We start from the raw sequence: 26,733 nt of genomic DNA on the forward strand, positions 1-26,733 counted from the left end.
GGGTCAGACATAGTCATAAGCATTTGCACTGTTTTTTTTTGCAAACTGTTATTACATTTTGCTTTCTTGTAAAAAATGTATTCACACGATTTAGAGCTAAGTCAAGATGTAAGCCAATATTGTTTAGATTAAGATTCAGTGCACAATAAACGGTTTAAAAAATAACAAGTTATTTTACCCTTTCAGCACTCATACAGGATTCTATCTTATACCACAATTGAAGATAGTATTCCATTTATTAAACGAATCTCTTCGACGGGAGCGGTCAAACCAACAAGTTTATCTTGCAACTGATATAAAGGAAAAATAGGTGGGCCCACATAATTTTCGCTTCAGGCTCGGATTTTCGCCCGGCCGGAGCATTGGCTGAAATACTTTGTATAAACACTGTTAAACTGCATTCTAAGTAAGTAATTTATGTGCTACTCATTCGATAAAAACTAGAGGAACAAAACCTGCATACATATGTGGCACAAAGCAAATACTGAGCTGCATAATAAAAAGCAAAAGTAGACAGCTAAGGATGGGAGTGGTAGTGCCATAGTTTGGGCCTGCATTTTAGTAGCGTAGCCCCCTTCGCAATTTGGAGTTTATAGGTAGTGCTATAGACAAAACTTCATATGCAATATATTGAAAAGACTTGAAATAGGTCGTAATTTTCAGCAGTGACACAAATCGTAAATCGAACGATGTTCAATTTTGGTTCATTTTGAAATACTCCCACTTAATAACACTACCGGTATAGTCACCTGACCTCAATGTAATTGAAAATTTTAGCCCTTTTTTGGATCAAAACAGCCGCATTTCGAGCAAATACGATCTTAAAAAGTTCTACTCCAGTAATGAAAGAAAGTAATTCCCGAAATGTAAGGTGGTTAAATCCATATATAGACTGAAAGCTGTCATCGATTAAGTAAGTTTGAATTACAAAGAACGATGTTCCTTGTTTTAAAATTTGAAATCTTTTTCCCGGAAATAAACGAATTTACAATTTTTATACTTTCACACTAGCCAACAAAACTATAATACTTTTAAATTTTGTTCATATCTCTTTAAAAGTTTCTCTTGATTAACCTTTTGGGCAAGTGCCGGTTGAAATAAACTGTGGGCTACCGTAGCTTTTTCATATTAGAGCCAGGAATTCGATGACAGACGTTAGATTCTGTTGGCGATTGCATTTACACAGCACAAGCGCCTCAAGAGGGTACCACAACCCAAATGTATTTTCAAATTATTAACACCATTCTAGTAAGGCGTATTCAATTCTAAATACTGACCCAAACATCCAGACGTCTAAAAATCATTGTTCGATTTTTTGGTTACTTTTAAAATGCGTCCATTGAGTTGAAGATAAACACACCTCTCGACACCCAAATTAATTATAATGTCAACTCTACCGCAGGATGGCTTTAATCTAGAAGCCTAGCTTCCTTTTCTTCTATTCTGCATTCAGTTGAGTAAAGAGAAAATCCAGGTCAGAGCTGGGGTGAAAATTGTGTGCAAGCTGCTCTTCTCTGATATGTGACTTAATTCAACATCCCTTTCTCCTTTTCCTAAATTTTTACCCATTTTGCCAACATATATGATATAACAAAAGACCTTTAAGAAAAGATGCTAGTACACATTAAATTCTTCCAAGATCTCCAGGCACCCAGACATATTAGCATGAAGTGCTTCATAAATGATAAGGAGACATATTTTACTTGATATCACTGAAAAGATTTTCTTGTGCCGCTCTATGTATAAGCCACTATCATAGGTGCTGCTAGTTTCTTCAGGATGGCCTCCTGCAAGACAATTATGAATAATTTTCCGTTAAAACTGTTCAAAAATTATGATGCCCAATGAAGCAGAGATTTGAACTTACTCCCCTATAGTCGACATGCCGATGTGATCAGTACAGGAGTATGATCTTTCCAAAGTCTGATCTTTCGAAGAACACACTGTCTCTTTTCTAGTGTATTTCAGAATTGTTTCAACCATTACTTTTTGGCAATAGCAGAGAGTTTAAGTTATAAAAACGCTATTCTTCTTTTACTACCTGAAAATTCCCAAGCTTCTCAGAATCTAAATATAAACAGCAATAGTTCGGCAAAAATTAGAGGAACAGCACGATACAAGGTCTTCATTATCAGGCTGAGGTCTCCGCTGGGGTTCAGAATGAATTTCAAAAACGTGTATATATTATTAAGCTCTATGCATTTCCAACAACTCCGAGAATTCCATAGATGTTGCTATTGCAAGTACATTTCGGCAGACAGGCTGCATGGCAAATAAATCCGCTTTTATATTATTGGCTCGAGTGGCTTAATAGATCCACCATGCAAAAATTAGTTTGGAATGTTCATGCGGCCAGTGACACGACATTGAAATTACGAATATACCATCGGAGGACATGCTCAGAATGCAACGTACACGAGAAACCAGCACAGCTTTTTCGGATCATTTAACGAATCTCAACAGAGAGTCCAGGCAATGTAGCTTGCAGTAATGGAAGCAAAAGTGAAGTGAAGATATGAGTATGAAGAGTGGATGACTACCGAAGGTACCTGATATACCTCTCTTCCGGGCATGAATGCAGCGAATCTTATTGAAGAGCGAGTCATAAATAACTTCAAATATCACAGGGCGCCATGCACGGATGGAGTGTGAAGTTTCTCGTACAAGACATTTGCCATTATATACCCTCGGCAGCCACATAGTGTAAAACAGGCTGGTAGTCGTCCGGACGAATTCTCACCCTTTCCCACTTAAAAAGGACGCAGAAATAAGACGAATAGCTCCCTTCTCATTCCGCTACAACTTCTGTCCGTTATTAGTGGAAGTGAAGCCTATTTGCTACCTAGTGGACCTATGAGGGGCTGCATTTTAGACGTAGCATTAGTGACCTCCTCTGATATTGAAATAGTGTCTGTTGGGGAAAAATAAATAAGAACACACACAGAACCGATCTGAAAAAATTGTACGCATTCAATTTTGAATGCATTGTTCAAGTTCTGCGGTAGACTGGGTGAATCAACCTCGTCACATTGCAGGTATTGGCATCACACAATTAGCGCCTAGTAGACGTAATAAGCGGACTGCAAATTTTTACAACAAAGATCAGAAGAGTCCTCTGGGCCTAATTTAAAGGCTTCACTGTCACTCCTCTAGGTGGAGTGAGTTCGCATCAAGGATGTATTGGTACGCAACGGTGAAATTGACCTAGTCTTTTGGGGTAGCGTTGATGATAACTACGATTTGGTCCTCCGATCCCAAAATATGTTAACGTCCTCAACAATTTTCTAGCTGCAACGATCCAGCCAGAGATAAAGAAATCCATTACCATGCAGAGGGTGAGAATGCTGGCGAGCAGTATCCATACATTATATTCATTCAGAACCATGCCGCTATATGGAGTGGAAATTTTCTGTCTTTCATGGGTAAATGATTTCTTCCGCATTGCAGTAAAGCGCGGGTAAGCGTCTATTTCTTCCTCTTCGTCGACGGTACCAACTAGAAATAGTTGGGCAATATTCGAGTTACTCTCCGTTGTTGTCACGACCATTGAACGGAATGATCAAAGCGTATAAAGTGTTCAGCCCTTATGAAGTGCTTCAAGAAATCTCTCCACTTTGATCTCCCAAATTTTTAATGGCTATGATGCTCCGCCATCTGATAACCATATCAACTCTGTTGGAAACATGTATTTCAGAAATAGTTTCCTCACAAGAATAGTTATTCCTTGTTAGTTACTTCTTAACAAAACGATTAAGCGCCGATTTATATTTTCTTAACTTAAGGGGTTATATACAGTTAGAAGGCCGAAAAAAAGCGAATTTTCCAGAATTTTTTTTTGAGAAACCTTTTAAAGTTATTGATCTAAATATTTGACCATATATTAGGTATCTCTTAACAATATTTTCAGACTTAAAACTAGTAAAAATATTTATTTGGACAGGAGCTACAGCTGATCTCCGGAAGCTCCTCTCAAAAAAGACGTTTTGCGGTGAGCACTATATCACTGAACTGGAACCTCTGAAATTAAAAAACCAAACAGATTTCGTTAAAGTAATGTTAAATCTAGTAATTAATCGAAGGAATAAGCAAAATAAATTTTTTTGACAAAATGGTGGTTTCTAGAAAAAAAAATTGATTTTCGGCCAAAATTTCGGCCTTAAATTGTTTATAAAAAAAAAGTATTAATCGGTAAGATAAAATCTTCGATCAATTACTAAAAAATATATTTAAGAAGCTTGTGTCAAAATTTGAGATCAATCGGTTTAGCCGTTTTTGAGTAATATTGGTCACCGACTTTGAAAACACCATTTTGAGAAAAACGCGTTTAAAGTTTGAAAAGCACTTTACATAAGATGAAAAATTTTTTTTTTCAACTTACATGGAGTCGTCTATTTCAGGACCATATAATAAACCCTCCGTCGCTTCGGCAGCTTCTAATAACTCGAGTTGATGTTGTGTGCGAGCCATTCTTCCATCTCGGGTGCTCTCACGCGCTCTGATATCGGAAATGGTCACGCGCTGCTCATCTTCTTTTTCAGCATATGAATGCTCATTGGGTCCAAGTGTGATTCCTATTGCCTTCATATAATATAATAGTGATGCCATTCCTTAATCCACAAAATTTTGCTGCACCTTTTAACCCTAATCCGAGGGCTCTCATGACAAATAAAAATCGTCGATTTATTTCATAAGAGTGCACGACAAAAGGACTAGAATTTATGTTACGATCTGCACACTTATCACACAATTTTAAAACCAAGTCCTCGTCCAAAAGCAGTTTGAAACTTCACATTTCCGTCACAGGTCTTACATTTCACATATTCAAAAATTGCTACAAACACTGTTATAAAATTTAAAATGCGATACAGACGGATCACGTGGAACTGAGATTTCCTCTTGTTCTTTAAATTTTTTTGCCGAGGCACTGGAACTACTTTCATCCGTTTCGGATGTTTTTGAATTAAAAACATTTTTTCGCTTTTTTGGTCTCGACTTACGTATGTTAAGAGATTATCTCATTTCTCTAGAAGCCTTCATTTTCAAATTACAAATAGAATTTTAACGAATTCACAAGTTTGCTGCTTGGCTTAGCTGCTTATACTGACTACCACTCTTAAATATTTTCCAGTTTGGGGAGAGCAAAATTAAAATTTACCTTTCAGGTATAAAAACGGCAATAACACACATGTTTTACCCATCTAAATACATTAGAAGGGAACATTTAGAATAGGTAGGTGCACAAAAGGGACACAGTGTTCCAGGTAAGCGCTGCCGCTCCGGCTTTATGCTTCCAACCGCTCTGAAACGCCTTTTAAAATTTGCATGTAACTTCGAAAATATTCACCGGAACGATATGAAATTTTCTGTGTGTATTCTTAAATAAATGTACATTAAGAAAATAAAATAAAAAAAAAACGTTTTTATGAAAATTCCAACTGTATATAACCCCTTAATAAATGTGTGATCCTTTTTTTAACGTTTTATTCGTCTGGGTGATCTTGTTATCGCCTAGGCCATTCGTGACGAGAGGGGGGGGGAGGAAAGGGAGGGTTTCCCCCGGATTCAAAATAGATAGTTCAATCAAGGATTTTCTTTCTTCGTTCCTGCCTATTACATATTTTTTTTCCGCAAGACTGTCCTAGCTTCTCATCTCAAGAATGAATGTTGCGGATCACGATATTCACATCAAAAGTGGTCCCTTGCAGAAATTGGCTTGATGAGAGCGGGACCCAAATCTTTTCTGTATATCTCCTAACTAAAGGAAAATAGTCTCCATAATTCTGTTGTAACTAGCGAATTCTTACTATATGTTACGCGCTCGTTAAAACTAGAAGAGTTACAGCAAAACGCATTCATCCAAAAATTGACCAAGAACTGAGCAATCATGTGAGCTATTGAAATCAACACTAGAACCGTAAGAATTAGAAACAAATTCCAAACAAATACCTTCTTCCATAGTCAATGCACCAATAAATTTTCATTTTTCCGGTGGCCACTTTCCTATTTCACTTCACCCATTTTCCCACTTGTGGTACACCAGATCAGCGCATTTGTGTACAACGGGACTCCCGACTATAATTCTTCCTGGTAGCAAGCCGCCGTCCACTCTCTGTTGTGCGAAAGTTCCGCTCAGCTGTTCCTCGCCTCGGCAGACGTATAGCCTTCCACGGCCATGGTGCGGCCGAGCCACGCAGCGTACACTCAGCACAGCACGCTCAGCAACTCCAGCCCGAAAGATACTTTATGGGCCGTACGTACATGTGCCATCTCATTCCGTCTAATTTATGGCGGCATATGTCTTTTTCGAGAGCATTATTTCTTCTTCTTCTGGTAGCCGTGGAAATCCATCATTCCGTATTTGCGCGGGACTCGTCCTCGTCGGCGCTCTGCCGCCGTCCCGCCCCGCGGCGCCCTCCCCTAAAACCTCCCGTTCACACACTGCCTTAGATCGTATTTTATCTGCACTCGCAATTGTACCCTCCCCGCGCAGCCCCCGCCCCTAACAACCGACACTTCCCATACGAGCACTCCGGCTCGCCCGGCCTCCGCGCCCCCCGCGCGGGGCAGGACGCCGGCGGCAAACGAAGCCTAACTTTATGTGTGTTGAATGTGGTGTTGCCGTGTGTACGGCATTCGTCAGGGGCCGTGTCACTACTTCATGCTTGCTCTTGCCTCTGATTTTTTCTTTTATTTCTGGATTAAGGGGTTTAAGATTTTCACTTGTATATGCTCCGAATTGAATACTTTATGGGTTTAGTTTGATAGAAGTCGTAAAGAAATCAACATCTTTTTTTGGAAGACAGTTCTCCCGACATTGCTGCAATCACATAGTCGGCTGGCCGTAAAGTGTCTGTTCGGCGAGTCGAGTTAGCAATCGAGTGATCGGCCGTTATCGAGCCTCTGCCACCCTCAGTGCACAATTGCCTGGCCATCTCGGACAATTATCGCAATTATCGTTATTATTATTGCTGTGGTGAATTGTTTTGACAAAGGGCAAGGTCGGGCGATCTGCTCGTCGTCTCCGCAGGCCGTGCTAACGACATTCTAATTTGAATTACGACTTCAGTCCCGCTGCGGCCGCTCGTCAGCCACTGACCGATAGTCCAGCCAGTCACGCTGGCCACGCTTCTTCGCACCTGTCTTCCCAGTTCTCCCAGTCAGTTGACGTTCTAGTGCGCGTCTTAAGGACCGTGACTCACTGCGTCCGTGGAATGCAATCACTCAAACTGCAATTGGAAATAGTGGCCAAGTTGTAAGAGTTCTAACCGAATCGAAACGCCCTGCCAACGGCCTACTATGACATTCTGCCCAAGTGTAACTGTCAACTAACGCGCGCCTTTGCAATTTGAATTGAGCACTGACGAAACCGTTTGCAATCCTCTTAGTGTTGTCTCGTAATATCGCGCTAAACCTGCCGAAGTGTAATAATATAAGCGAAAGTGATTTAGTTAAAATCTACACAATTATTTTACGTCTATGATTTGTTCATTGAATTGTTGTTTTGAGTTGTCACCAAGCGTTCGTAGTTTAATTTAGTCAGTTCTTCTGTTTATCATTTGCATTGTCCACTCACCTGATATTAGTTAAAATGGAAATCACAGTTCGTGGGAAATCTAATAGCAATCGTTTAGTGAAAATATATGGCGCTTCTGTTCAATAATACGAACGTGAAGTACATTGGCGGCAACCCGACTGTATGGAGGAACTGTAAGTACTAACGCAATTTATTATTTCATCCACGCAAGTATTTATGCGTAAATAAGCGAAATGTATCTAAAATTTTCATGAAGACTGTATCTACGCTGAAAGATACTAAGCTGAAACGGCAACTGAGGTAGCCAAAGCATATTTTTTGTTGAGGATGCTGGGAGTCCTAAGTCCGTACCCACTTAGTGACGGACCGAACCACTTGGGGAGCAACTTACTCCCTCTTTTGTAGTTCCCGGATTCCTCTTTTTTGAGTTAAATCCAAGTTTACAAAAATATTATAGCAAAAATTTGACTGACGGTTTCGTCCAGGGCAGAGGCAACTCATCAGACGCTGCCTCACCTCTGCCCTGGGAGCAACGTGACCGAAAGTAACGATAGATGGAAAATGCAAACCAAAGCATATTTTTTGGACTTCCAAGAATTCGTCCACTTCCCTAGTTATTTTTCACACGAAAGATTTCAAAGAAGCACCACACAAGGAATATACCCCACAGTTTCTGGCAACTCAAATACTTCTGTGCTTTTCGAAAAAGTTCATCTAAGAATGGCGCAAACAATCTAAATTGTCAGACATACGAGGGTAGTTCAATAAGTCTTTAGAATAAAATCCTTAGAGCTCTATACACTTGGTCAATCGTTTTTCAAGTTTTTTTAATCCTTCAGAAAAATGTGTCTTCGGAAGTTCCTCAAAATAGGCACTTACAGAGGCAATGACGTTTTCGTTGTCCGTAAATCTCTGTCCACCGAGCCATTGTTTCAAGTTTGGAATTAAGAAAAAGTCACTGGGGGGGCTAAATCTGGTGAATACGGTGGTTGTTCGACCAATTCAAATTTTAATTCTTCAATTTTAGCCATTGAAACGAAGCACGTGTGAACTCGGGCGTTGTCGTGAGGAAAAAGAATTTTTGTTCGCCAACTGTGGTCGTTTTTTTTTTAATTTCTTCTTTCAGCTGCCCTAATAATGATGCATAATACTCATCAGTAATTGTGTTACCCTTTTCCAAGTAGTCAATAAGGGTAATTCCACGGTCATCCCAAAAAACTGTGGCCATAATCTTACCAGCTGACTTTACGGTCTTCGCCTTCTTTGCAGCTGGTTCACCCGTGCCGATCCACTGTTTTGATTGTTCCTTCGTCTCAGGAGTATAGTGGTGTATCCATGTTTCATCCACAGTCGAAAACCGACGAAAAAATTCCTCAGGATTTCGACTTATGCGCGCCAAAAGAGCCTCAGAGGTGACCACTCTATTTCGTTTATTCTCAGCTGAGAGCAAACGCGGCATCCATCTTGCTGATAGCTTTCTCATGCCTAATTTTTCACATATAATTGAAAAAACTGTACCCATTGATATCCCTGTGGCCACAGCTAACTCACGCACTTTTAATATTTTATCCTTCAACGCCATATCGTGGATTTTATTGATGATTTCAGGAGTAGTCACTTCTACGGGCCTTCCTGAACGTGGTTCGTCACTTGTCGATTTACGACCACGCTTAAATTCATTTACCCAATTATAAACCGTTGCTAAGGCGGGGGCAGATGTGCCATGAACTGAGTTTAATTCATTTTTAATTCATTTTCAGATGTGGACTGTGACTGCACTATATATCTAGTCGGGGGTGGCGCTGACCAAAAACAGATGATTTAGGGCGATTCGCGCGCCATCCGTTGGTCATTCTAAGGACTTATTGAACTACCCTCGTATTTACCGATAAGCAAGCAATAAATCCATCTTTTTTACTTCTTAGACAGTTTTTGGATTAAGATTGACCAAAGGAGTGGCTCTGCATCATGCCTAGAATTCTTTGTAATGATCCCGATTATCTGGTATGGCATGTAGGTCTTAACCTAAAATATGCTAACCAATAAAAGAGCAATTCAATTCAAAAAGGCTCTTTTGATTTGCTTATCATCATTAACTACACCCAAGTCCAAGATTCCATATAATAACAACCGATGCTGCATAGATAATCAAACTGCAGCAGCAACATAAAAATGCAACGACCAGAATAGTCTGAAGTCCAACCCTAACGAGAAAATTCCCTTGGATTAAAGGGTCCACTTCCACCCGCACACCAACCCCATCATATGATTACAGATAATACGCATGCTAAAAAGATCTGCCCAACCATTTCCAAATTTTAGATTAAACAAGGCTCTTTGTAGAGGCTATCTAGTGACTAAAATCTAAGTTCTAGCGGTTGAAACTTCTCAATTTTATCAGCTCCTGAATGACTTTTCTCCTTTTTCGGGCGAACAAATCCACAGCATTCTGCACATAGTTTTCCTCATTTTCAATCCACAAGGATTTGTCGAGATCCACCCTCTCTCCAATATTGTTACCACTTGATCATACTTGATTTTCCTGATTTTATCATCGGTGTTTCGTCGCTTTCTTGTTTTGTTTAAGGATTGAGGAGTCCTAAGTCCGCATCCACTTGATGTCGTACTGGACCAAATGGAGAGCAACTTACTCCCACGGACTCTTATTTTTTGGGTTTAACACCCAAAGTTCAAAAATCAAAAGAGGGACGAAAACGGCTAGGGTGTCGCACCAGGGCATCAGACGTTGCCTTACCTCTGCCCTAGGAGCACCCTTGTCGTGTTCTGACACTTATAAAAGGGAGCATATAACACCTGCGAGCCGCTCGGTCACGCTATTCCCAGGGAAGAGGTGAGGCAGCGTCTGATGAGTTGTCTCTGCCCTAGTACGAAACCGTAAAAGTTTTCATCCCTCTTTTGATTCGTCATTTTGTTTTGGCCACGCTGTACTCTAGAATACTCCAGAAATGCCTATTTTTGATATTTCAATCGATCTAATAAAACGAGATAGAAATGAGGCAAAACCATCTTTTCTTTTCACTAATGTATCTGTTTTTATTGGATAATACCGATATTTCGGGAACCACTTGCCTCATTTCTCAGTCCTGGACTTCTGGTAACAATTTTTCCTTCTTATTCCTAGAACAGAATAGAAGAATGAAAAGAAAAGAAAAAAAAAGTAAAAAAAGTGAAATTGTTATCAGACGTCCAGCATTGAGAAAAGCGGTAAGCGGTTTCCGAAATGTCGGTATATATATAAGGCCTACCAATAAGTTCTGTCGGTTTTTTTTTTTAAATTTGAAGCTTTATTGTGAAAAATTGGTTATACATTCATTGTTCAAAGTATTGCCCATCGCTAGCCACAACTTTCTTCCATCTTTCAGGCAATTCATAGATACTATCGCGCCAAAAATTGGCCGCTATCCACTCATCGAGCCATTTTTTGAGTTCGTCGTAATTGGAGAAGTGCTGGTCAGCAAGGCCATGCTGCATCGATCGGAACAAATAGTAATCAGAAGGAGCAATGTCTGGGGTAGGACTTCCCATTTCAACGTTTCTAGATATCTTTTAACGGGCTGTGCAACATGTGGACGAGCATTGTCATGTTGCAAAATAACTTTGTCATGCCTTTGCTGGTATTGCGGCCGTTTTTTCTTGAGTTCGCGGTTCAAACGCATCATTTGACGTCGGTAGAGTTTGTCCGTGATCGTTTCGTTCGGTTTTAGCAGCTCATAGTATACCACACCCAGCTGGTCCCACCATATACACAGGATGATCTTCTCACCATGAATATTCGCTTTGGCCGTCGATGATGAGGCATGGCCGGGATATCCGCCCGACGCTTGGGATTATCGTAATGGATCCACTTTTCATCGCCAGTAACTATTCGATGCAGAAAACCCTTCCTTTCTTGTCGTTGGAGCAGTTGTTCGCATGTGAAAAAACGGCGTTCGACGTCTCTTGGCTTCAGTTCATACGGAACCCAATTTCCGACCTTTCAGATCATTCCCATTGCTTTTAAACGGTGGAAAATGGCTTGCTGAGTGACTCCAAGTGTTTTTCCAAGTTCTTCTTGCGTTTGCGATGGATCTTGGTCGTGCAATGCCTCTAATTCTTCATCTTCAAAAATTGTTGGCCGTCTGGCGCGCTCTTCGTCTTCCAAGTCAAAATTGCCACTTTTAAACCGTCCAAACCACCTCTGACACGTTCGCTCAGATAGAGCATGGTCACCATAAACTTCCACGAAAATGCGATGACTTTCGGTTGTTTTTTTCTTCATATTGAAATAATGAAGTAGAACTCCCCGCAAAACACATTATTTGGTACAAAATTGGCCATTTTCGTTGATGAAAAAAGTATTGTTGTTTACACTTCAATTAAATAATTTATACTGACGTTTGTGCCTATTGACAGTAGCTTTCCTATGAATGTTTGGAAATGTGGATCAATGGAATAAAAAACAAGCTATGCCATCTATTGTGAAAACCGACAGAACTTATTTGTAGGCCTTATAATAAAAGTAAATACTAACAAAAATTCGGCAAATTGACACTTTAATTTTTAGATAGGACAATTTCATAAATTGTAACTTGTTTGTCATAGTTTTATGATATGTGAAATTTCAAAAAGATCGGTGGAATTACAGACCAGAAAACACACATTTGATGATGCTATGCTTGCACAAATTCCGCTAATATCACAGCAGGAAATCCAGGGCGTTATTCTCTTTGGTTTTTGACATCAACTGAACCCAATGCAAATTTTTATTGAATGCCAAAATGCACGTGGGGCCAATGGGCCATCACTGAAAATTGGAACGTTTGGAAAATTCCAGACACGATATTTTTCTTTGAAAGATGAACCACTTGAAAGTCACCCAAAATCTTCGAATGATGATAGTAATGTGGCTCTAGTGAAAACTAAAATAGACCAAGACCCCAGTTTGGCCCAGGAAATGATTGCTAAAGAACTGGGTTTGAATCAATTTAATTGTCATCTGGGATACACAACAAAGTTTTCTCGATGGGCTCCTCACGTTTTAAATGACGCTTAAAAGGAAACAGGCGTTAATTTCGCTGAACATTTCTTTGCAAAATTTAAAAACGGTAGTTCTAGCATTTTCGACAAAGTCTTTATCGGTGACAAAGCTTGGTTCTAAAAGTAAGATCCGAAAACCAAACAGCAGTTCATGGTGTGAAGCGCAAAAGGAGCCGGTTCGCCCGTCAGGGCAACAAAAGTGATGATGTCAATTTATTTAGACAGGGTCAAAATCATAACTGCCATTCTTCTGGAAACTGGTCAAATAGTAACAGCGAAGTTGGATACAAGTTTTCAAAAATTTGATTGCAAAGTAGCATCAAAGTTCATTTTTTGGCTGTCAGACCAAAAAAGGAACTTTGACGTTACTTTCTACACAATAGCATGTGCCAGCTCACACTACTGGCAAAACAAATAATTTGATTGCGTTCTCAGGCATCGAAAAAATTCGTTAATCTAACAACGTGTGTTTCCGTGTTATTTTCAAAAACAAATAAAAATTTGAGAGAAAGAACCTTAAGTTCTAACGAAATGATTATAAACACAGTCAGTTCTGAAGCTGAACTCGTCACAGGTCTTTCATTAGTGTTGCATTAAGCTATTGCTGCTCCCTTTGGTTTGCGTCTGGAATTAAGCCTTTTTCGCTGCTAAGACCAAATTTCTTCCTAACGTCCTTTCCAGTGGAGCTAAGCAATTGCTGCTCCCTTTGGTCTAAGTCAGGAGTTAAGCGATCTACGCTGCTCTGATCAAATCTTCCTTAGAGCTTCGCCTAGGCTTCCCAGCCCTTCCGTCGCTAGGAGTTGGGTACACCGTGACCATCATACACTTGTACACCACATAGCGACCGTGACGGCATAGGAAATTGACTTGACCACCACCACAAAATTTTAACATCACATGGCAGTCAAAATCGAAATTTAAAAGATTCAAAAGAAGATTTCGAAAGATGGATTTAAAGACTTAAGAAATATATCAAAATCAACGGTAATTGCGTTAAAAACACACAAACTAATAAAGATTACTGACTGTTCTCTTTTTTTTTATAAAAATTGTTAATCCCTTCGTACATTATCGAAAAGAAAAAAAAGGTATTGGTTTATTTATTTCTCTATTCTCACTCACATATCTGCGATGAAACGTCAGCAACACCAACTAAGAGCTCCATAAAAGATGCCCGTTGAACATTCCGACTCACCTGCCAGATGGTTCTTAGCTTTAAAAAGATACACGATATTTGGGTACGAACATTTTTCAATACTCCACTGTTGATTGAAATGGCATTACTTAGATGTACATTGACACCTATGATACGATTCGAGCTAGTTGTGAACTCTATCGAACCGTTGCATCTCATTTCTATACCTTTCTTTTTGTTGGTACTGACTGTCAAATCCACTTCTGCTGATTGTCTTGCATGGTATTGTAACCTACTTTTATGCCGATCAAGACGGAGTTGACCAGCTTCTTCATGCTTCACGATGCTTATTCCAAATGCCGCCAAATTGACATGGCTTGTCAACTGACAGAGGTCACCCAAAAAACCTGAGAGGGATGCGACACAATACCACACGAAATTAGACTTTGATTTAAAACTTTTTCAACAACGAACAGCCAGAGAATTCTAAATATAAAGGAAATTGCCTAAGTTACCTTAATTAACTCCTACTTAAGTTTTCGAACTAGCGCACAAGGGTAAAAACGAACAAACCAAGCGAGGTAAGCTTTCATATTATGAGTAAATCTAAAAATTCATCCTTTTGAGTCGAATCCAAAAAAAAACACAACCAAAATTAATTGTCAAAATTGAAATATGTTTATGGGTTCCATGAATAAAAGAGGATATGGAACTAGCCTTCCACTGTACTTTTTCGGCTGACATTCCTTCAGTACTTTTGCTGGATTAGCCCGCTAAGTTTGGTCTGAGCATCCAACTTGATGGGAGATGACCAAACTGCCGATTAAATCAATGGTGGCTTAATACGCTAGACGTTGGTTTGACAAGATCCAGCTACAGAACGGGACAGTCTCGGTAAATCTACTAGAAATAACCTGAAGAATGATCCTGAACCCTTCCAACAATTCTTCGCTAACTCTAGTTATCGTTGCAATAAGAGAATATTCTACATAAAAAACAAGCCGCTGTATTCCCATCGTTCGTTCAAATTCTTGTTTGACAATAGTCTTCCTTTAACTTTTTGCTTTCCCAAAAATTTCGGTGTATTTTTATGTGCATTTATTTTTATCTAGAAGTTATTAATATTTTTTCCGCCCACCTTAGTTCAAAATTATGCTTTTAATTCTGCGCGGCATTCTCTGAACACAAGATTCAGTGCATTACGAGATAAGTGGGTTGTCCAGGCAAACTTTGCGAATATTTTGTTTTAAAACTTTCTTCTTAGGGTTTTGCCTCTCATAAACCTTTGGTTTTAAAACATTCCAACCATTTTCAGTTGGGTTGATACCTGGAGACTTGGGTGACCAAGGAAGAGCGGCGATGCTTTGACTGGACAAAAGTCCCTTTTTTGAAATAATAAAAACTTGCTAGCACTGATGAAGGGAACAAGTGGTTCCCGAAGTATCGGAATTTGCAAGACCAATAAATAACGCTAGCGAGTAGAAAAAGCAAGTTTTTATTATTCAAATGATTTAATGGCTAGAAATACCGCGTAATTTCACTCAGAAAAAGTCCCTTGACAGATTTGGCTGAATGACAGGCCTTGCATAAAGATTGCAGAATCACCATTTGCATCCATTCGTTATTTAAATGACAGAAGACTATCGTTTAAGACTTTTAAATATTGTTGCTGGTTTTTGGTGCCTTACACAAAGTGTCCAGGACTTTTGTTCATACCACTCCCCAAACCATCACTGAATGAGGGTATTTAACATTTATTTGAACGTAGAAAGGGCAGTACTTACTCCTTATCGTCGTCGAATGGACACAAACTGGTCGGTCAATGTTTTCAAAGTGAATTCACCACGAAACAGGAGCTGAAAAACCAAAATTATCCGGGGCTACTTTTTGCAATAGCAAATACTTTGAAATCACTTTTCATTCATGTTCTATTTTATCTCAGTCAGCTGGAGTGAATGTTTTGTACTGCTTTGCGAAACTGAAACGGATCGTTTTCATCATCTCGTATGGATTTACGCCTTTTTGGTTTGACGATATGATTTTAGACCAGTTCCACCAAATCGACGCTTCAATGTTCGAAAAGACAAAAAGACGCCACCAGTCTCAAAATTGACTTTCTTGAAAGTTGCTTTGCGGTTCTCCAAAAATGTTTCAATTGTAATCCGGTCTATTCCCTGCTAGATTTTGGGTTTGCCCTTACAGTTCGATCGTAGACTGGTTGGTCGCTCTTTCCCCACTGAACATTTTTAGCATATCTAGAAACTGTACTCACACTTACCCCTTGTAATTGGACAATTCCTCGATAATTATGTCGTTCACCACAAATGAGAGCAAGAACGGCTCCTTTTTTTGGCTGCTGGAATATCAACTTTTCCGCCCATTATGTCAATTAAACGAGTTTACTACAACTTGAAGAAAACGCACATTTTTTAAGCCGCTTACCTTTAGAACTGTTGAAATCTATTCATTTGATAATTGATCTTAATGATGTCAAACGTTTTGAATATATCAAACGTTTTCATAATAAAAATCGTCCTTTCAACCAAGGTATGATATTGCTACAAACCACAACCTCCAAAAATGCTCTATTACCTTCTTATTTGGTAGCTCTTTTCAGCGTAAAGCAAAACATAACGGTACTTTTCCTAGTGTCAGCAGGGTGTACAGAAGTGGATAAATAATAGGACGCTTATGTGTTTGAAATAACTAAAACTTGGTTTACTAGTCGCTAGTGTTATTATTGGTCTTGCAAATACCGATATTTCAGGAACCACTTGTTCCCTTCATCAGTGCTAACAAGTCAAAAGTAATATACATACCATAAAACTACATAACTAACTTTCATAGTTGCATTGAAATTAGCGGTGTTCATAATGCACTGTAAATCCGCTGTTTGAATATTTATAGCCAATAAGAAATATCAAAACCATTTTGACACAGCGAATGTAGTCATGAAGCGAAGAAACTCCAAACTCCACCAAATATTCAAGGAAGGTCATCAGTTAACTTCAAGGTAGCACCCGATTTACTGCAGGCACTTTAACTAATTTGCCAACTATAATGGTGTGGCGATCCAATTTAAATCTAGACCTTGTAGCGGTTTTGAGTATTTGATTCAGGGTAATGTGGTCAGCATTACGCTCATCCGTGCTGATTGCCCTCATTTAACTCAGATATTCATTCACTGCTTAACTAATCCCTCTGCAACCATTGAGAATTAAACCGTGATCTTCGGTTCCGACAGGTTAGTCCTTAAATTATCAAGCCACCCAGACACGCTGTCAACTGTGGTCATCCTGAAGACCATTTTGAATTCTACTAGCAGAGTTTTCTCCGTTTAACTGATTCTGTATGGTTCGAAAAAACACTCTATTTGTAATCGAATGTCTGGACAAAAACGTTTGTCTATAGTAGTCTATAGAACTGAGATGACTAGGATTCACTGTTTTGTTTATTTGCCTGTTTTGTTAGTTGTTTTTAGTTGGAGAGGCGCTAGGTAACACAAAGTTGAATCAGTCGCATTGAAACCCTGAGGCAGGTGCGCTTGGTCTTTTAGGTTCCTGTTTTTGCCATCATCCCCAGAATTGGATCCCAATCGTCCATCTTCCATGCATCGCCGCCCAAGGAGAGGACCGTGGAAAGAGGAGGATTCTGCAGGCCCGTAGGTCTCTCTCTCGAAATAGAAATTTCAGTAGCCTGTATAATTTTCGTCTCAGATTGTTGCTCCCTGTTTTTTGGCATAATTTTGACTTGAGGCTCAGATTTTCTCTCTGCGGCCTTAACGAAATCGGAACTACCTTCGTTGTTCCCATTTATAATCGCCATTAAGTCAATGAAAATAACCTGTCATTTAGAACTTCATCCAAATACAAAGCTAACCCCGGCAAAGTAACTTAGGTAGGTGTTCCTAAAGTAACTGCTGACTGAACTAAGGAATAGGAATGGTCAATGGCGGAGTTGTCCTTTTTAAAATAACCATTTTCTTATCTAACTAAATGAGTGAGGCTAAAATTACTTTAGGCCCCGCATTTAGGAGTTTTTGCAAAGAAATCCAAAGTATCGCTTTTGCAATAGATCGTCTAGAGGACTAACTATCCCTAATATTAAGAAAACGTTTGTTTCTCTTTTCCATGAGAATGTGACTTCAATTTTAACAAACACACTTTTCCGCCAGCCATGAGCTTCTTTTCTTAGTGTTGAACAAATCAAAAAGGGGGCAAAAGGCGCTAATTTCATTAAACACATTTCGCTTACGCTGGAAGGGATCGAATGGTTCACGAAATACGGTTCATGTTAGCCAAATAAAAATGTCGGTAGACCATTGGAAAATCTTCCAATTGTTTTCGTTTTCTCTTCTGTTGGAAAATCTTCCAATTGTTTTCGTTTTCTCTTCTGTTTTTTAGTTCTCGTCATTGAGAGAGAGCACACTGTTGTTGAGTTAAAGTTGATTCCTGAAATACGGTTTTTGGGATTTCTTCTTTTGATTAAATGGGATTACTAAAAATATTCCTATTCAATGATAAGGCAATTTTCACTTTCTGTTTTCACACCCGAAAAGCTGTATCTTTTATTCTTTATTAGCAAGTCCTAAATTGTTTTAGCATTTCAATATTGACGGTTGATTTGAACTGATTTGTTTTCAAACCAACTATCTACGACGCTGACAAAATAATTTATTTATTATTATTTTGTCAGACCCGACAATAAATAATCCAGTCCTCCTCATTCTGATGATATTCCAATCCATATCGAGCACTGAAGTTGTGTAATTGCATGGAGCCAACATTTCCGATATCTTTCCCAGGTTAAGGAGGAAAAAATATGCCTAGAGAACGGAAGAACCAGCTAACAACTTTTTAACTAATGATGATGTCATTCTAGTTTTTCAAGTAAATTTATATTCAACAAAGATCGGCAAAATTTTCAACTTTTTGAATTTCTCGCCATGTCCGTAACGAGTATCTAGCGTTGATTTATGCCGTTTCAATCTATTCGCGACAACCAAAAAAGTATGTTTTCATTTGCTGACTTTTAGCTTTGTAATTTTTATTTTTTTCTTTATGAAAAATTATAATAATAAATATATAAATATTTAAAGGCTTTGTAGTAACAATTTTTCAAATTACCACAAACATTTGGAGCAATTCGATTCGAAACATGATACGCATATTAAGTTTTTCATATTATCCAAATATTCAGAGAACAGATAGGTCGAATACTTGGATCTGTTTTTCATCCAAGCTTTGAAAATGAAGTTGTTTCTGATTTTGAAAAGCATAAGTAGTTTGTGTTCCTTTATCTTAATGGCGGTAACGAATCTATTTTGCAGTTTTATAGCAATCAAAAGAAAAGACTATAACATCAGCATGGACCATTGTCTTGGTTCAATTTCACATGGTGCGTAAAGAATAGGCATCATTTTGGATTTATATACAAGTAGCTATTTAGCAAATTATTTTTCTGTATAAATGCTTCAGCGGGAAAGGAAGAGCTTTCTAAAGTCATCAAAGATCATGATAAAATATAAATCTAGTATGACCTGGGATACTTAAATACCACATTTCGGCCTGGCGTTCAAATTAAAACTAAACGAAAATAGCAACTATTTATGCAGATTCTGAAAAATGGAAACGGGATTAAGTGACAACAAATAAAAGATTTTGAAATTAACAAAGCAAAAGATTTTGAAATTCGAAAGTAGACTACCTTGAACTAGAGTTTACATTTTCTTACTGAACGGGAGAATCTTGACTTTTAGAAACCATAATCACAGTTTCCTACACTATTTATAACATTTGCAATGCATATTACGCATAATATTTGAAAGTCAAAAAAAGATGAAAGACAGGACGTCTACACATTTTGGCCTAAAATATGTTTTTATTATAATTTGCGTGAGCAGTTCCCTTTTCAAGTTTGTATTCTGCTCTCCGAGAAGAACAAGCAGTATTTCGGGAACCAACTTTTCCCTACCTCAGTGTGTGATTTCGTCTCCTGAAGTGCGATTCTCCGGAAATGTGTGATTTCTTCTACTGGAAAAAGGAATAGTTTCACTACAGTGACAGATGATAATAGTATTTTAAAATAAGATAGGCTAACTACAGGTTTACACACAAATATCGCTAGAGATCCCTCTTTGCGAAAATTCCGGACTTATCTCGACTGGCTCATATTATTAGTGCCATCATTTAAGGGTAAAATTCCCTTATTTTTGATCGAAATCTAATTTAAAAAAAAATTAGATAAAAAAGTATCTATCTAGCCCCGCACTCTAGTTGCCGATTGATGACATGGCGGTAGTCCATCCATAGGTAGTTTCGTAAGCCTATACTGCAACTGTGGTTAGATTATACGGTTTGGTCCTTTCAAGTCATCGTGTCACTCCATCATCGTCTTATAATTGAATTTCCATATTTGTTTGCAGGTAAATTTACGTTGCTTGGTGATTTCTCTAGTATTAAGTCTCGATCACTATCTTTTCCGGGGCTTTCACAAAATTATTGTTATAATATGTGAATTTCTTAAATTTTATTAAACAATTTGATCGTAATGGTTCATGACGAGTTGCTGATATTTCTCCGAATTTTATCACATTTGATAAATATTAGATTGATCCTATTTTCATAGCACTTTGTATTGTAAAATCATCCCTAAGTATTCAGCATTGTTCATAGATGCAAGGTATATGGATGGAGGGATAATCAATAAACAAAGATTCTCATTATTACGTTCTGTTCATTCCTTTGTAGAGGAGCATCCAAACAATTTCTTCATTCTTATTGTTATTTTTCGTTTTCCTCAGTTTGTTTCCGTTGAATTCAGTTTCATAATCATTACACTGTAATGTACTGCAAGTAATAAGCCTATCGCAGCGAGACAAGCACAAAGTGGGACACAAGTTTTGAATTTTGACATTCGAAAATGAATGACACAACCATCGAGCGGGACACAAGTCGAACCGTCGAACCAACCATCGAATCGTCTCGACGCTCTGTTAGTTAAACAAGTACTTTTTCTTGTTTATAGTTAGAGGAGAAGGTCTAAATGTGGCCCCCCTTTTGTTTTTCGAGCATGAAAAGAAAAATGAAGATCGGCATGTCAAGTTTCATGTGCTATGCATTTCAATATTCTCCTGGTCATTGATTCGTAAGGAAAAAACATGATAAAATTCCATATATTTTTAACAAAATCGTATATTTCGACGTATCCAAAATTTTGGTTTTGATGTAAAGTGTGGGTAATATGGCACCCAGGGGGCCATATTGGAAGTATGAAAAATTCTTTAAAAAATATTCTCCAAAACTTAACAATTAAGTAAAAAATAAACAATAAATTACCTTCTTTTCTTAAAATTAAGTAAATCCATTAATAAAAAAATAATAATGAACATAATAAAAACGAAATCAAGATAAAATACATATAAAATAAAGTTATCGGCAAAAATCGCAAATATAATAATCTCCTTCGTTTCCCGCACAAACGCAATGAGCCCATAAATTGCATCCCTGGCATTGAATCCACTCCTCCCCTTGTCCCCTTGTTGGTCATTTGAATACCTTGCATCACAAAATAAGCATTCTGCATCTAAGCTCGTTGGTATTTTATCATTTGAAGGTCCTTCGTCGAAGCTGTCGGATTCTGTGTCTAAATGATTTTCATCTGAGACAGTGGTTTTCCCTCCACGGCTACGACTTTGGATATTGTCAGGATTCTGATTTCCATCTGAAGCACTTGATGTACCTGCCAGGTGTGTTCTATATGCAGAAGAAGTGAGTACTTTTGGTGTGGTACGTTTTCGCCCTCGATTCGAAGTTTTATTTTTAGGTTTTGGTATTGGTTGAATAATTTCTGGTGAAACTATGAAACTAGAAACTAGATTCCGGTGACGCGAAATCCATTTGCAGCGATTTCTCCTGTTGAGCTTCGTAGATAGGCTCGACCAAACAATTCGGCGATATCGTAAGGTTTAAGCAACCGATCGGAATGCAACAAGAAATTTCGGATTTCTTCACTATAATAGGTTTTTAGTGCCCCCATAAAGGTTTTATCCAGGGGCTGCAATTTATGCGTGGTGTGAGGTGGAAGAGTAACTATTGTTCCATAGTTCTCATGAGCTAACTCCAGAAGTTCAATGTTACGAGTGTGGCTGTAATGCCCGTCGAGTATTAACAGTACAGGCGACTCCTTAGTTGGATTTGTTTTAGAAAGAAAATGACGAAACCAATCGGTGAATAAATTCGTTTGAATCCAGCCGGATGGGTGGACTTTGCCGATAGCACCATGCGGAGCTCCTTTCATAAGTATATCGGAATAATTTTTTCTGGGGAAAATCATCATGGGTGGTATAAAAAACCCGGAAACATTCATACAGCAAACCACGGTCATCAATGATCCTCGTTCCGCAGCAGTTAAAGCACCTATTTGTTTTTTGCCTTTCTTCCCAATTATTTGAGGAACTTTAGATTGAACGATTGTCAGCCCGGTCTCGTCAACGTTGAAAATGCGATCAGGAGGGTATCGAATTTTTTCCATTTCCGCCTTCAAAATCTCAAAAAATTCCTTTACTGCCTCACGGTTAAAGCCTTGAACACGGGCAAAAGATGTTCCTAATGGTTTCCTTAAAGAAAGTTCGTGTTTGTGTCTTCGTAGAAAAAGGTCTAACCACGAACGCCCTGCTATTTCCTTTGTAAAATTGTTGGGTGTGTTATTTTTCAAAGCTAACTGATAGGCCATTCGCCGAACATCTATTCGTGTTAGACCATAGTATTTCGGTTCCATTAGAAGAATATACTCCACGAGTTTCTTTTCTATATTAGGTGGAAGTACAGTTTTCCTGCCTAGCGGTTTTTCAACAATTTTTTCCGACTCTCCTAGATCGTGCACCAACCTTCTTAATGTAGTCCTCGGTACGCCAAACATTTTTACGGCTTTTTTGTAACCCATCGTCTTACTCCTGACTGCATCTATAGCTTTTTTCATTTGTTCCGGGTCCCATGTTTTCCTCTTTTTGGCTACGGTTAACATAATCCTGTTCCGGGGCATCTATAGGAAACAATACAGCAATCTTGAATACTTTTGTGTATCAAACATCGATTATGGCCCCCGAGGGCCATAATCGAAACCGAACGGGGGGCCATATTAGACTTATGCAATTACAGAAAAAAAAGCAAAAAATAAAACGAAAAGTAAGCCGTGCTTCAGCATTACCTTGATATGTAATACTGCTGAACCTGTAAAAACTTTTTAGCACAAAACACCATTTAAACATGCCACATTTACAGGAATACCGACAACAAATATCTTCTTGGAAGAAAGTTAGAAGAACACAAAGAACAGAAACTAGAATTTGTCTCTACCATTTGTCATTTAAATGACATATGGATACATGAAAAAACAGCTGTTAAGATTGTGGTTTTTGCACAGTGGCGTTTTTATCTGTGGCTGTTTTGTGTCGCGTAGAATCGTAGGGGGCCAAAATACCAGCAGGGGTCAAATTTAGACCTTCTCCTCTACTGCTTTCCATGAATAATTCTAATTCGATTTCATAGGGGTGGATCCCATCCCCCTCCCATTGGGAGAGTCTAGAATGCTTCAAATTTTCTGAACATTTTTGGCATTGCTATTCTTAATTTTGGGGCTATCAGTTTATTTCTCTTTCTTCTCTTTCGAACTCGAATCCTCCATTTCATGAAAAAATTCTTTAATCGATACTGATCTCAGTGTAGTTAGCTGTTTACCGTTCCTGGAAAAGTATTTTCTAAAGTTTTTTGAATTAGATGTAATGATTAGACGATCAGGGTGTGAGAATGTTTTTGTTGCCATCAGAGGGCATTCAGCGGTTCGCTTTCTTCCCTCCAGATTGGGATATTTTTATTCCTTTATTCTTAATCTCGATCTTCGTTAATCAGTTCATAATTTTTAATTTAGAATTTTCTTCGGGGGAGTTTTTGAGTTATTTTCTCCTTCCCTGGCATATACTTCGGAGAAACACATGATTCAAATTATATATCCAAACTGTATAGAGTAACTCCAAATAAACATTTTGCAGGTATGGTGCTAATAATATGGAGCCGTCAATCGTCGATCAGTTTCAAACTGAAAATTCCAAATTTCCAAAGTTGTTTATTCGTGAATTGGCACTCGGTGTTGTTTGGTTATTATCTTTCTAATGGAAATCCCTTTTAGTGTCTTTAAGTGACCAAGAGCACAAATGAGTATTTCTCTCCTTGTCTATTCTCCAGTATAGATTTTCTGTAATATGACATCTGACACTCATGGCCGGAAAGAGAAAAATCGGGCGCTCCCCGCAAATCGAATGATGAATTTAATTTCTTTAAAGTTACCGGATCCTAAAAGAAAACTCCGAGCCAGAGAACATTTCTCTCATCCCCCTCTGGACGAACTTGTAGCTACTTAATAGAAACAGACCAAAAACTCCAATATCGGTCCACTCCTTTTCTAAATTTGTGTCGTATTAGGAAGCGAAAAGCTCTGTTATTTTGCCACTGATCAGTATATTCTTGTGGCATTAATTTAACAAAAAACAAAACACAAAAATGAAATGAGTTAAGGGTGTTTGTCTGCCCATTTTCCTATATTTTCAATAGTTATTAGACAAAGAAAGCCTTTTTTTCAAATTAGGTGTTTTGAGTCTTTGTCATTGACTTACTATAATATTCCCTGTGCAATTTATCCCACAGACATCTACTGGCATTGCAGTTCCTAAACTTTCATCGTAAAAATTTCTTCGTCGGTTGTGCCTTTGTTTTTGTTAGGAAGGAGCTGAAAATTTCAGTCTTGTCATGCTATCTATCGGGGAACCTTAGTTATTCAGAGGAAACAAATAATCTACAGCAGAGCGCGACAAAACTTGGCAGTATTATTTAAAATTGAGAGGCAAATCGAAAACATAATTATTTCTTAGGCGACCCTAAGCAAAATGAGAAAGGGAAACTTATTTGGCAGGCCATGTTTTCAATTGGGATCATCAAAATTTTTAAGCTTCTAATATATTTGTACGCTCATATTTTTTCATTTTGAATTAACTAACAAGGTTTGAAAGATCCTCAAAAATCCATCCATCCATCCATTCATTTAAATAGAAAAGTTTCCAAGCCAATTTACTGTTGACATATAAAAAAGATTGCTCCTAGATGGTAGAGTAGTTTACTGTTTTTAGTTTAAAATATCAAAATTTAACAATATGAGCATTTAAAAAATTCGGAAATGAAACTAGTAAATTAATCAATTTTTTTTAAATAAAATTTTTTTCAATATTTTGTTATGCCCTTAACTTTTAGCTTTTATATTTCATCATCATCATCATCATCAACGGCGCAACAACCGGTATCCGGTCTAGGCCTGCCTTAATAAGGAACTCCAGACATCCCGGTTTTGCGCCGAGGTCCACCAATTCGATATCCCTAAAAGCTGTCTGGCGTCCTGACCTACGCCATCGCTCCATCTTAAGCAGGGTCTGCCTCGTCTTCTTTTTCTACCATCGATATTGCCCTTATAGACTTTCCGGGTGGGAACATCCTCATCCATACGGATTAAGTGACCCGCCCACCGTAACCTATTGAGTCGAATTTTATCCACAACCGTGGTATCGCTCATAGATTTCGTCATTGTGTAGGCTACGAAATCGTCCATCCTCACGTAGGGGGCCAAAAATTCTTCGGAGGATTCTTCTCTCGAACGCGGCCAAGAGTTTTATATTTAAAAAAGTAAAATAAATAAAAACAAGAAATGTTTCCTATTGAAAACAAAAGAAATAAAAAATGCATTGCACAAGTGATTTATTATTTATATTAACCTCCTTTCCAACGGCAATTTCAATTTTTAATGTGGTCACCCCGTTTGACGGTCGGTTTTTTAAGCAGTTTTAGGATTTTTTGACCATAAATAAGATAAAACTTTGAATTTTTTACGATATACATATTTATTAACATTTCAGTAGTGTATAAATTTTAGACATAGATCTGCATAAGGATATGAGTTTTACCACTCCAGTTTTTTGAGTGTCTCCTTTATTCCGGCGATAATCCTGTGACGGTGGAATGAACTAGGTTCGTCAGAAAATATTAAAAATTGAATTTTTGACAGGTTTTGGAAAATCATTTTTCATATTTCATGTTTTTCATATCGTTAATTCTAATTCGAAAAAAAAAATCGTTCAGAATTTTCCGATAATTCTAGAGGACTCCATGAGTATACATGTGCCAAATCTGCCACCTTACACTCCTCCTAAATTTGGTTATTTTACATTTTTGCATTTTATCTAATAGTCTCCTGTTCCCATTTAAAATATAGTGCCTTCATTCCTCAGCTTCCACAACTAGCTGGTTAGCAGGAACAGTGTGTTTATTTCAGTTTTCATCAATCTTTCTTTTTCAAATAAAGAAACTGGCAGGGTTGAAATCGAATCGGTAAAATGATTTCCGGTGTTAATTTTCAAGATTTTCCATGCAGCTTGCATCAGAATCCTGACAAGTTGAAAAAGAAGTGGAGTGTGTATGTTCAATCAGCAATCTGGCACGATTTATGAAAATCAAGCAAATATCGTGAACGCGTTCTCGTAAGTCTCTAATTAAAGTGCAGTAACAAAAATAAAATTTAATGTTAAATACTAGGGCGAGGATGGATGAATTTTGAGATAAAAAAGCCAAGTGTGTATCTGGAATGATGCTCAAAGTTCCGCAGTCCAAAAAATGTGATTACTCAACCAATGAATGTACTTCAATCTGATTTCGTTCGAAATTTCAAACATTTTTTCGAAAAAAAATAAAATTTACAATTCTCGTTTCCAGAACAAGAAAACTTGTATTTGAATTGAATTGAATTGAGAACTGTGTTGACTATATTTCGTTTTGGATTTTTGAGCTCCTAAAACGCCTAATTGTCTAACTGTTAAATCGATTTCCCATTTGCATGTTTTGCTGATTGCTAATGCAGAGATGAACGAGAAATAGTAAACAAAATTCTACGGTACGATAAAGTGCTACGACAATGTGGACAAGCAAATAGT

At 38.1% G+C, this 26,733-nt stretch overlaps 1 protein-coding gene across 1 annotated transcript in view; it reads left to right on the forward strand.

Annotated features, from left to right (window-relative positions):
* Positions 1 to 6,769: 6,769 nt before the first annotated feature.
* Positions 6,770 to 26,733, forward strand: part of LOC119650958 (homeotic protein antennapedia) — a 366,183-nt gene continuing 346,219 nt past the window's right edge. The window contains exon 1 of the mRNA XM_038054201.1: positions 6,770 to 7,707. The gene's annotated coding sequence lies outside the window, so the exon portion shown is untranslated. The remainder of the gene's footprint in view (positions 7,708 to 26,733) is intronic.

Source organism: Hermetia illucens, chromosome 3, assembly GCF_905115235.1.
Source record: "Hermetia illucens chromosome 3, iHerIll2.2.curated.20191125, whole genome shotgun sequence".
NCBI lineage: Eukaryota > Metazoa > Arthropoda > Insecta > Diptera > Stratiomyidae > Hermetia > Hermetia illucens.